The following is a 9,176-nucleotide window of genomic DNA, read 5'->3' on the forward strand; positions in this document are numbered from 1 at the left end:
AGAGACCCACATTGGAGCTCCGGACTGAAATCTCACTATCCAAAGGAGGAGCAGAAGGAGAGAGAGCACGAGCAAGGAACTCAGGACCGCGAGGGGTGCACCCACACACTGAAACAATGGGGATGTTCTATCGGGAACTCACCAAGGCCAGCTGGCCGGGGTCTGAAAAAGCATGGGACAAAACCGGACTCGCTGAACATAACGGACAATGAGGACTACTGAGAACTCAAGAACAATGGCAATGGATTTTTGATCCTATTACACGTACAGGCTTTGTGGGAGCCTAGGTAGTTTGGATGCTCACCTTACTAGACCTGGATGGAGGTGGGTGGTCCTTGGACCTCCCACAGGGCAGGGAACCCTGATTGCTCTTTGGGCTGACGAGGGAGGAAGACTTGATTGGGAGAAGGGGAGGGAAATGGGAGGCGGTGGCGGGGAAGAGGCAGAAATCTTTGAGAAATTAATTAATTAATTAAAATAAAATAAATATATACTTAAAAATTGCTTTTTTAAATAGTAACAGAATTTTTTAGTGGTTCCTATTTTCTTAAGTCCAGATTTATTTTTATTTAATAATGATTTTTACAAAGTTCTTTGCCTAGACAACCTTGGAATTGCCATTATTGTGATCTTAAACCCATTACAACAAAGAGAAAGTTTCCTAACAGGACAGGACTGATTTGGCGCTGCTGAAAGAGCCTCTCAGTGCTGCTGACCTTCCATTACTGTGAGCAAATGCAATCAAACCTGCTGGTAGGGAGCTTGCACTGACAAAAACAGGTGTGTTTTATTCACTGTGTCTATCAGTGTTATTAAAGATTATCATCTATGGTAAACCTCTAACCAAAGTCCTAGATCATTGACTTATGCCTTATTTCAGACATGCCAAGCTCTTCAAAATGAATGCTTGGAAAGGGCATTACTGCAAATTATAATTCTAACATAAAACAAACGTTAAAATGTTAGTGTCTTTCCTCTGAATACACTGTACTGTATTAATTGTTGGTCTTGGTAATGTGGCTTATTAGTTTGCATAATTTAAGTTTTAATTCAAACGTTTAATTTTTAATTGAGTAGGTTTTTCAAGCTTTGCTTTCTTAAATGTTAGTCACTAAACATGGAACATATAAAACAATTCTATGGTATAAATAAAAACATGATGTGGTCATGAAAAAAAAAAGAAAAAGAAAATTAGGCAATAAACTACCTTACACAAAAGGAAACTGTCTTAGTGAATTCTTGTGCTGTCTTAGTTTTAATACCGGTGCCTTGTTTTTCTAAAAGAACTATCAATTGGCCCGTCAATCAATTGGTGTCTTCCTTCTTTAAAAGAATTATCAATTGGCCCGTCAATTGGCCCGTCAATACTGAATTGCTAGCACCAATTTTCAGTTCAGCCTCACCATCAATTTCTTACCTGCTGGCCAGCTACCAAAGGGGTCCCCTTCCTGATCTTGCTGATGGTCCTCCAACGCCTGGGTTACTCTCTACTGTACAGTTTGCACTAAGGTACCATTTGTGAGCCAGGCAAGGGCCTGGAGGTTAAAGGGACACACAAGAGACTTGGGTCATCCATGAATAGAGAATACCGAATACCATTTATTCAAACTTAGAAAAACCTTATATACCTAGCTGCTGCACAATGGAAATACCCCCAGGCAGGTGGGAAATTACCAGCCTCAAGAGTAAACAAAACCCCTAAGCTAACCACCAGAGGGGTAGAGGGAGCACAGGAACAAACCGGATGTTTAGTTGGAAATTGCAACAAGATGTTTGGCCAGAAACTGTCCTCAAGATGAACCCCGGGAGGAAGGGTAGACCCATGGGCCCTACAGTGGGGAGGGCTTTGGGGTTTGCTATACTCAGGATACTGCCCAGTGTATTAGTTGACTTCCTACTGTAGCTCTCTCAGCTCCAGCCCACACATGCCTGCATGCCGCCATATCATGATCATAATGGGCTGAACCTCTGAGACTGTAAGCAAGCCAAGCAATTAAAAGTTTTCTTATAAGATTTGCCGTGGTCATGATATCTCTTCACAGCAATAAAAGCCCTTATTTTTGGTTTTTCGAGACAGGGTTTCTCTGTGGCTTTGGAGCCTGTCCTGGAACTAGCTCTGTAGACCAGGCTGGTCTCGAACTCACAGAGATCCGCCTGCCTCTGCCTCCCGAGTGCTGGGATTTTTATTTATTTATTTATTTTATTTATTTATTTTTGGTTTTTCGAGACAGGGTTTCTCTGTGGCTTTGGAGCCTGTCCTGGAACTAGCTCTGTAGACCAGGCTGGTCTCGAACTCACAGAGATCTGCCTGCCTCTGCCTCCCGAGTGCTGGGATTAAAGGCGTGCGCCACCACCGCCTGGCCTGGTGTACACTTTTAATCCCAGCATTCCAGAGTCAGAGGCAGGAGGATCTCTGTGAGTTCCAGGCCATTCTGGTCTACAGAGCGAGTTACAGGGCTCCATAATGAGATCTTGCCTCAAAGCAAACAAACAAACATCTGTAATGCTGGGTGTCCTGGCACTTACAATGTAGTTTAGGCTCGCCTAGAATTTATGGCCTGGCCGTCCTCCTACCTCTGTTTCCTAAATGGTAGGCTTACAGCTACTAGCCACCATACTCTAAGAGTTAATATATTTGCTTTTCTGGTGACCATACAGCTATCAGTGTTAAAATATATATTGGGAATTATTTTTAACATACAATTACCCACTAACAACAGTAACACATTTTACATTTTAAATTAATTACTATTAGGGGTCAAATTATTAGAATTTTTTTTTTTCCGAGACAGGGTTTCTCCGTAGTTTTTGGTTCCTGTGCTGGAACTAGCTCTTGTAGACCAGGCTGGCCTCGAACTCACGGAGATCCGCCTGCCTCTGCCTCCCGAGAGCTGGGATTAAAGGCGTGCGCCACCACCGCCCGGCAAATTATTAGAATTTTATAGAATGTATCTTTACACTTATTTTTTTAATTATGTGTGTGGCAGGGGTATGTGCACATGAATACAGGTCCCTTAGCCGTCAGAGGCATTGGATTTCCCTAGAGAAGAGCTAGAGGCGGCTGTGATCTGCCTGATGTGGGTGCTGGGAACCCAACGGGTCCTCGGCAAAAGCAGCATTCTCCTGTAACTGCTGACTTCTCTACTGTAAACGACTCCCGTCCCTACCCCTCACAGAGAGAGAGTTTCACCAAGTGAGTCATCTAGCCTGGAACTTACTATGTAGAGTGGGCTATCCTCAAACTCACAGAGATAACCTGCCCTCTCTGCCTGGAATCAAAGAGTTGAGCCACCACGTTCATCCTCAAATATATCTGTAGTCAGGCGTTCTTGTCCAACTTTCTCTGGACCAGCAGACCCCAAACGATGACATGGAGATTTATTATTAATTATGAAAGGTCGGCATTTAGCTTGGGCTTGTTCCCAACTAGCTCTTATAACTCAATCTATTTTATTAATCTACGTTCTGCCACGTGGCTTTTTATCTCTTCTCTATTCTGTACCTCCGACTTCCTCAGTGTCTCTCCCTGGCATCCTCCTCTGAGCCTAGGTCCATCTCCTGAGTTCCTCGCTCTCCCGGACGTCCCACCTAACCTCTCCTGCCCAACTATTCATCATTCACGTTTTTAGTAAACCACAATGCCCCATCTTTACACAGTGTACAGTGTCCTGCCGCACGTCCTTAGTAAGCTGGGTGGGAATGCTCTTGTTTTCCTTTCCTCTCTCATCATGTCCGTGGAGAAAGTGTCCATTGACATTCCCTCTTTCCGCAGAGCCAGAAACCACTGGGTTATGGAAAGGGGCATGCAGCTGGGTAGTTCTAGCATGTCCCTTGGAGTGCAGCCACAGGAGGTGAAGAAGCAGCCCAGAGCCATGGCCCTAGCTCTGGTTCCTCTCTCCCTATCTGAGTGGCCCTGGACATGTGATAGTACCACCCCGTGCCTCAGTTTCCCTATCTGGAGAGTGGGGGTGCTTTTTCTTCTCAGAGTTGCTGAGAAACCAACAACACTTGCCAACCATGCCGAGGAAGAGACCGACGTGACCCCCCAGCTTTGACCTGTTCATATGTGCAGAGAACTTGCCCAGGCTGTGCCTGTGTGAAAGAGAGGTTCACTGACTCTGGGTGCTGCCACAATTTCTGGAAGTATTTGGAGTGACATTCTGGATTCACAAAAGCTTAGTCACTGGTACCTGTGACTAGTGAGACCACAAAGCCTACACATCCTGCAAGAAATGGTTTGAAAGCTGGCCTCTAAGATTCAGTGGGACATAAACTCCCACTGCAGGAGTGATGGGGGAAGCTCTGTTAACCAATCACCTTTAAGAAATGGAGCCTGGGGGGGCTGGAGAGATGGCTCAGTGCTTAAGAGCATTGCCTGCTCTTCCAAAGGTCCTGAGTTCAATTCCCGGCAACCACATGGTGGCTCATAACCATCTGTAATGAGGTCTGGTGCCTCTTCTGGCCTGCAGACATACACACAGACAGAATATTGTATACATAATAAATAAATAAATATTTAAAAAAAAAAAAAAAAAAGAAATGGAGCCTGCCGGGCGGTAGTGGCGCACGCCTTTAATCCCAGCACTCGGGAGGCAGAGGCAGGCGGATCTCTGTGAGTTCGAGACCAGCCTGGTCTACAGAGCAAGTTCCAGGACACGCTCCAAAACCACAGAGAAACCCTGTCTCGAAAAACCAAAAAAAAAAAAAAAAAAAAAAATGGAGCCTATTTCGGTAGAGCAAGGTTGTGAAGGAAGAGGAGCGTGGTGGTGCGGCCATTTCTTCGACCTTCCACCCCCTGCGCCCATCGCTGACCTTCCTGTGGCGCCATGTTGAGCCAGAGTGTCCTGAGGTTCACCATCTCCGGAGTGGTGATCCATGGCAGCCACTATGAGGAGGGCCCGGGGAAGAATTTGCTATTTTTGGTGGAAAACAAGTGGCAGTTACTGGCAATAATGACTGTATTTTGGATCTGGATTTGCTGCTCCTTTCTTCATAGTAAGGCACCAGCTTCTTAAGAAATGAGAATATTTAATTCATCCCTTTAACAGAATGAAGATTGTTTACGAGATGTGATCTGAAAACTGGATTAAACTCTTGAACTCTTATTACTAAATAAAATTGTAAATTAAAAAAAAATAGTGGAGCCTAGTTAAGGTGTGGCTACCTAGACGCAGGAAGAAAAACTGGGACAGACCAGGTGTGTGCTCTCTGGGTGATTCCCGCTGGACACAGTGGAACTCAGACTTTGAACTCGGACTTCCCATTCTTGTGGCGTGAGTTTCCCCTTATAAGAATTAAAAATATAATTGTCTATCTTTAAGCTGGCCTGGTTATTTCCCAAATCAAGCTAGCTTCTACACAGGAGTGTTAGGAACATGGGGGCTGGGAGATGCCTCCAATGGTAAAGGATTTGAGTTTAGATCCTCAGCACTCAGAAAATAGCCAGATACTGCTGCATCTGCCTCTGTAACCCCAGCCATGGGGGATGAAGGAATGGAGACAGAGGAGTCCTTAGAGCTCACTGGGCAGCTTGTCTAGCCAAATGGATGAGCTTCCAATTCAGTGAGTGATCTTATCTCAAAAAAGAAGGTGGAAGACAAAAAAGTTGGAGCCTCATCCCCCAAAAAAGAGATGGTAGCCAGAAATTGTTGTGAAATCTTTTAATTTCAGTAATTGGTAGGCAGAGGCAAGTGGATCTCAAATCTCTGTGAGTTCAAGTTTCCTTGAACTAGCCTAGTTCTACATAGTTAATTCCAGGTCAGCTAGGGCTGTGTGTCGAGATTCACATCCTCTCTCTCTCTCTCTCTCTCTCTCTCTCTCTCTCTCTCTCTCTCTCTCTCTCTCTCTGTCTCTCTCTCTCTCTGTCTCTCTCTCTCTCTCTCTCTTTAGTTTTTCAAGACAGGGTTTCTCTGTAACCTTGGAGTCTGTCCTGGAACTAGTTCTTGTAGAACAGGTTGGCCTCAAATTCATAGAGATCTGCCTGCCTCTGCCTCTAAGTGCTGGAATTAAAGGTGTGCGCCACCACCGCCCGGCTCAATATATAGCGAGAGGGACTGAGGAAGATAGCAAACATTGATCTCTGGCTCTACATAGACACTCTGATGCATGTGTAGCTACACACACACACACAAACACACACACACACACATCTATACACACAGAGACTTGAGAGGTAGTCTGACTGGGTCCTCACAAGATTAACGCTGGCGAGGCCTTCCTTGTCCTTTCACCTTCTGCATGGAGGACACAGCAAGAAGGTGCCATGTAATGAGTCTTTCTCTGTACTGCCAGCTCCGGAATAATGACACAGAGACTTATTGTTAACTATGAAATCTTGGCCTTAGTTTAGGTTTGTCCCACTAACTTTTATAACTTAAATTAACCCATTTACTTTAACCCACTTCCTGTCACATGCTGCCTCCGCATGTCCGGCTGGTGACTGTCTTCTTCTTCCCAGAGTTCTCTCTCTGCCCACAAGTCCTGCCTATACCTCCTGCCTAGCTATTGGCTGTTCAGCTTTTTATTACACCAATCACAGAATTACATTGTCACACAATGTACAAATATCCCACAACTGCACCATTTTGGAAGCGTTCAGCAGCCAGCATCCTCCCTCTCCTGATGCTGACTCTATGGCTCTTGGGTCTTGGCTACCCTAGCTATTCAGAATCATGAAAACAGATGAGACCACAGGACCTGAACAACTGAGGGCCATGCTACCTCCTCACCCTTCTGTTCTCCGTCTGCCCCCAGGAATCACCGTGTCCCTGGTCCTGCTCCACATCTAGACCAACTCTCAGGTTCATTACTCTGCCTGTCCCTGCTTGTGTTTTAGCTCAGGCCACCGGTAGCTTCCTCTGGAACATTGTTTCAGCTACAGAACTGGCCCCTCCCTTCTATGGACTTGACCCCTGTATGGGTCCAAGGTGATCAGAATGTGACAGGCTCTGTCTCCTTACTCGGAGGCAGTCCCTCAAGGTGACTAAAGCATGGAGAAGCCTTCATCGTGTCTCTTCCTTTTTGTTTGTTTAGTTGGTATTTTGGTGTCTTAAGACATGTTTTCTCTGTGTAACAGCCCTGGCTGTCCTAGAACTCACTCTGTACACCAATCTGGCCTCAAACTCAGAGACTCGCCTGCCTTTGTCTTTGTCTCCTGAGTGCTGGGGCTAAAAGTGTGAGCCACTGCCCAGTGTCTTCTCTTCTTTCTTTCTTCCTTCGTGTGTGTGTGTGTGTGTGTGTGTGTTGAGAAAGGGTGTTAAGTAGCCCAGACTAGCCTCAAATTCACTGTATAGCCAAGGATGACCTTTAACCCCCAATCTTTTAGCCTCTGTCTTCCAATTGTTGAGTCGCGGGTAACTGCTATTAACTTTTTGTTGTCTTTTGGTTTTTACGTTGTTGTTTGTTCGTTTGTTTTGTTTTGAGATAAAAGTTTCTCTGTGTAACACCCCTGGCTATCCTGGAATTCACTCTGTATAGCCCAGACTAGCCTCAAATTCACTGTATAGCCAAGGATGGCCTTTAACTCCCAATCTTTTAGCCTCTGTCTTCCAGTTGTTGAGATGCAGGTAACTACTATCAGTTTATTTTTTTATTTTATTTTTTTTTATTTATTTATTTATTTTTTTTGGTTTTTCGAGACAGAGTTTCTCTGTGGTTTTGGAGCCTGTCCTGGAACTAGCTCTGTAGACCAGACTGGTCTTGAACTCACAGAGATCCGCCTGCCTCTGCCTCCCTAGTGCTGGGATTAAAGGCGTGCGCCACCACCACCCGGCTACTATCAGTTTTTTGTTGTCTTTTGGGTTTTATGTTGCTGTTGTTGTTTGTTTTTTTTGTTTGTTTGTTTTGTTTTGAGATAAGAGTTTCTCTGTGTCCTGGAATTCACTCTTTGGACCAGGCTGGCCTTGAACTCAGAGACCCATCTGCCTCTGTGTGCCACCACTCCTGATTTACTGTCAGCTTTTACCGCCTTGTATTGTATTTCAGAATGCCAAAATGGGCTCCAGTCATTGTCCTAACCCTTCAGTCAGCTTGGATTTCCGGAACAGGTCTGATCAATCAACATTCCTATGGCAAGGGACCTACACCAACCGCAATCATGGGTGAGCCAGCCCAGCATCCTGTGAAGACAGTTGTCTCTGAAGGGATGGCTGGAGCAAGCTCCTGACAACAGGCTTGTTCCTTCAAAGAGTATAGATTCCCATAAGTCATTATCCAGAACTAGAACCAAGCTAATGATCAACCAGACCACCCTTTGATCAGAGTGCTTAACTATGTGCATGCCTCTTGTCCCTTGTCCTCCTCTATCTAAAGCTAAAGTCTGTGCCACTGTCCAGAAGATGGACTTGGGGTCACTGGTCCCCTTATCTGCTTCTCTTCCTGATGTGATACATTGATAAAATTCTTTCATAATCACTATTAATCATCACTTTAATCAGTACACTCAGACAGGTCACCGAGATCAGCCTTCAGGATCCCTGGGGGCCTTAGCTTCTGCCCTAACCCCCCAGAAATAAGAACAGTCATAACCAGTGGCTCTGTCATGAGGTCAGGAACACCTGTCCTGTCCCCTGATGTAGGCCTGGTACTGTATATGGTGCTGGGTCTCACCCACAGCCAGAGTGTCATGAGATACCTGTTGCAGATTGGCTGCCCAAAGAACTCAATCAAGTTTGGCAAAGCCTGGGCTAAGAATAAGTGGACTGCTGTGACAGTCTTTCTCCCTGGTGAATGATCCCTGAGCAGGTTATGTTGTCCTTATTGGGAGCCTGTGGCTCCCAACTCTACTCCACAGCATGAGCTAACGTCGTTCAGTGTCTGCAAGCCTTCTGGTCTCTGCATTGCCCTCTGTTCTCACCTCCCAGTATTCTCCACAATGTGTGCTGTCCTCAGCTCCTCAAACCGACTGTCTATGAGCCCCACTCTCTAATAGACCATGCCACTGCTTGGTTTTTGGTTTTGTTTGAATAATACCTTTAGTCTCCAGTTTAGGCCAAGGCTTTCCCTATTCCAGGGTCCCTGAACTTTGACGGCTCAATATTGTTCCTTGTCCCCTTGCCTGCCTCCCCCACAGCCTGTAAGTCCTGAAAGGCAGGACCAAGTCTGTCTGCTGCACTGCTGCTGTCTTCCCAGAAATAGCCTGGGGCCTGCCATGTGGCATGCAGCATGGACGAATGTCT

At 45.7% G+C, this 9,176-nt stretch overlaps 1 pseudogene; it reads left to right on the forward strand.

Moving 5' to 3' along the window:
- Positions 1-4,826: 4,826 nt before the first annotated feature.
- Positions 4,827-5,049, forward strand: LOC130864943 (cytochrome c oxidase subunit 7C, mitochondrial-like; annotated as a pseudogene).
- The last annotated feature ends 4,127 nt before the right edge of the window (positions 5,050-9,176 follow it).

Source organism: Chionomys nivalis, chromosome 22, assembly GCF_950005125.1.
Source record: "Chionomys nivalis chromosome 22, mChiNiv1.1, whole genome shotgun sequence".
NCBI lineage: Eukaryota > Metazoa > Chordata > Mammalia > Rodentia > Cricetidae > Chionomys > Chionomys nivalis.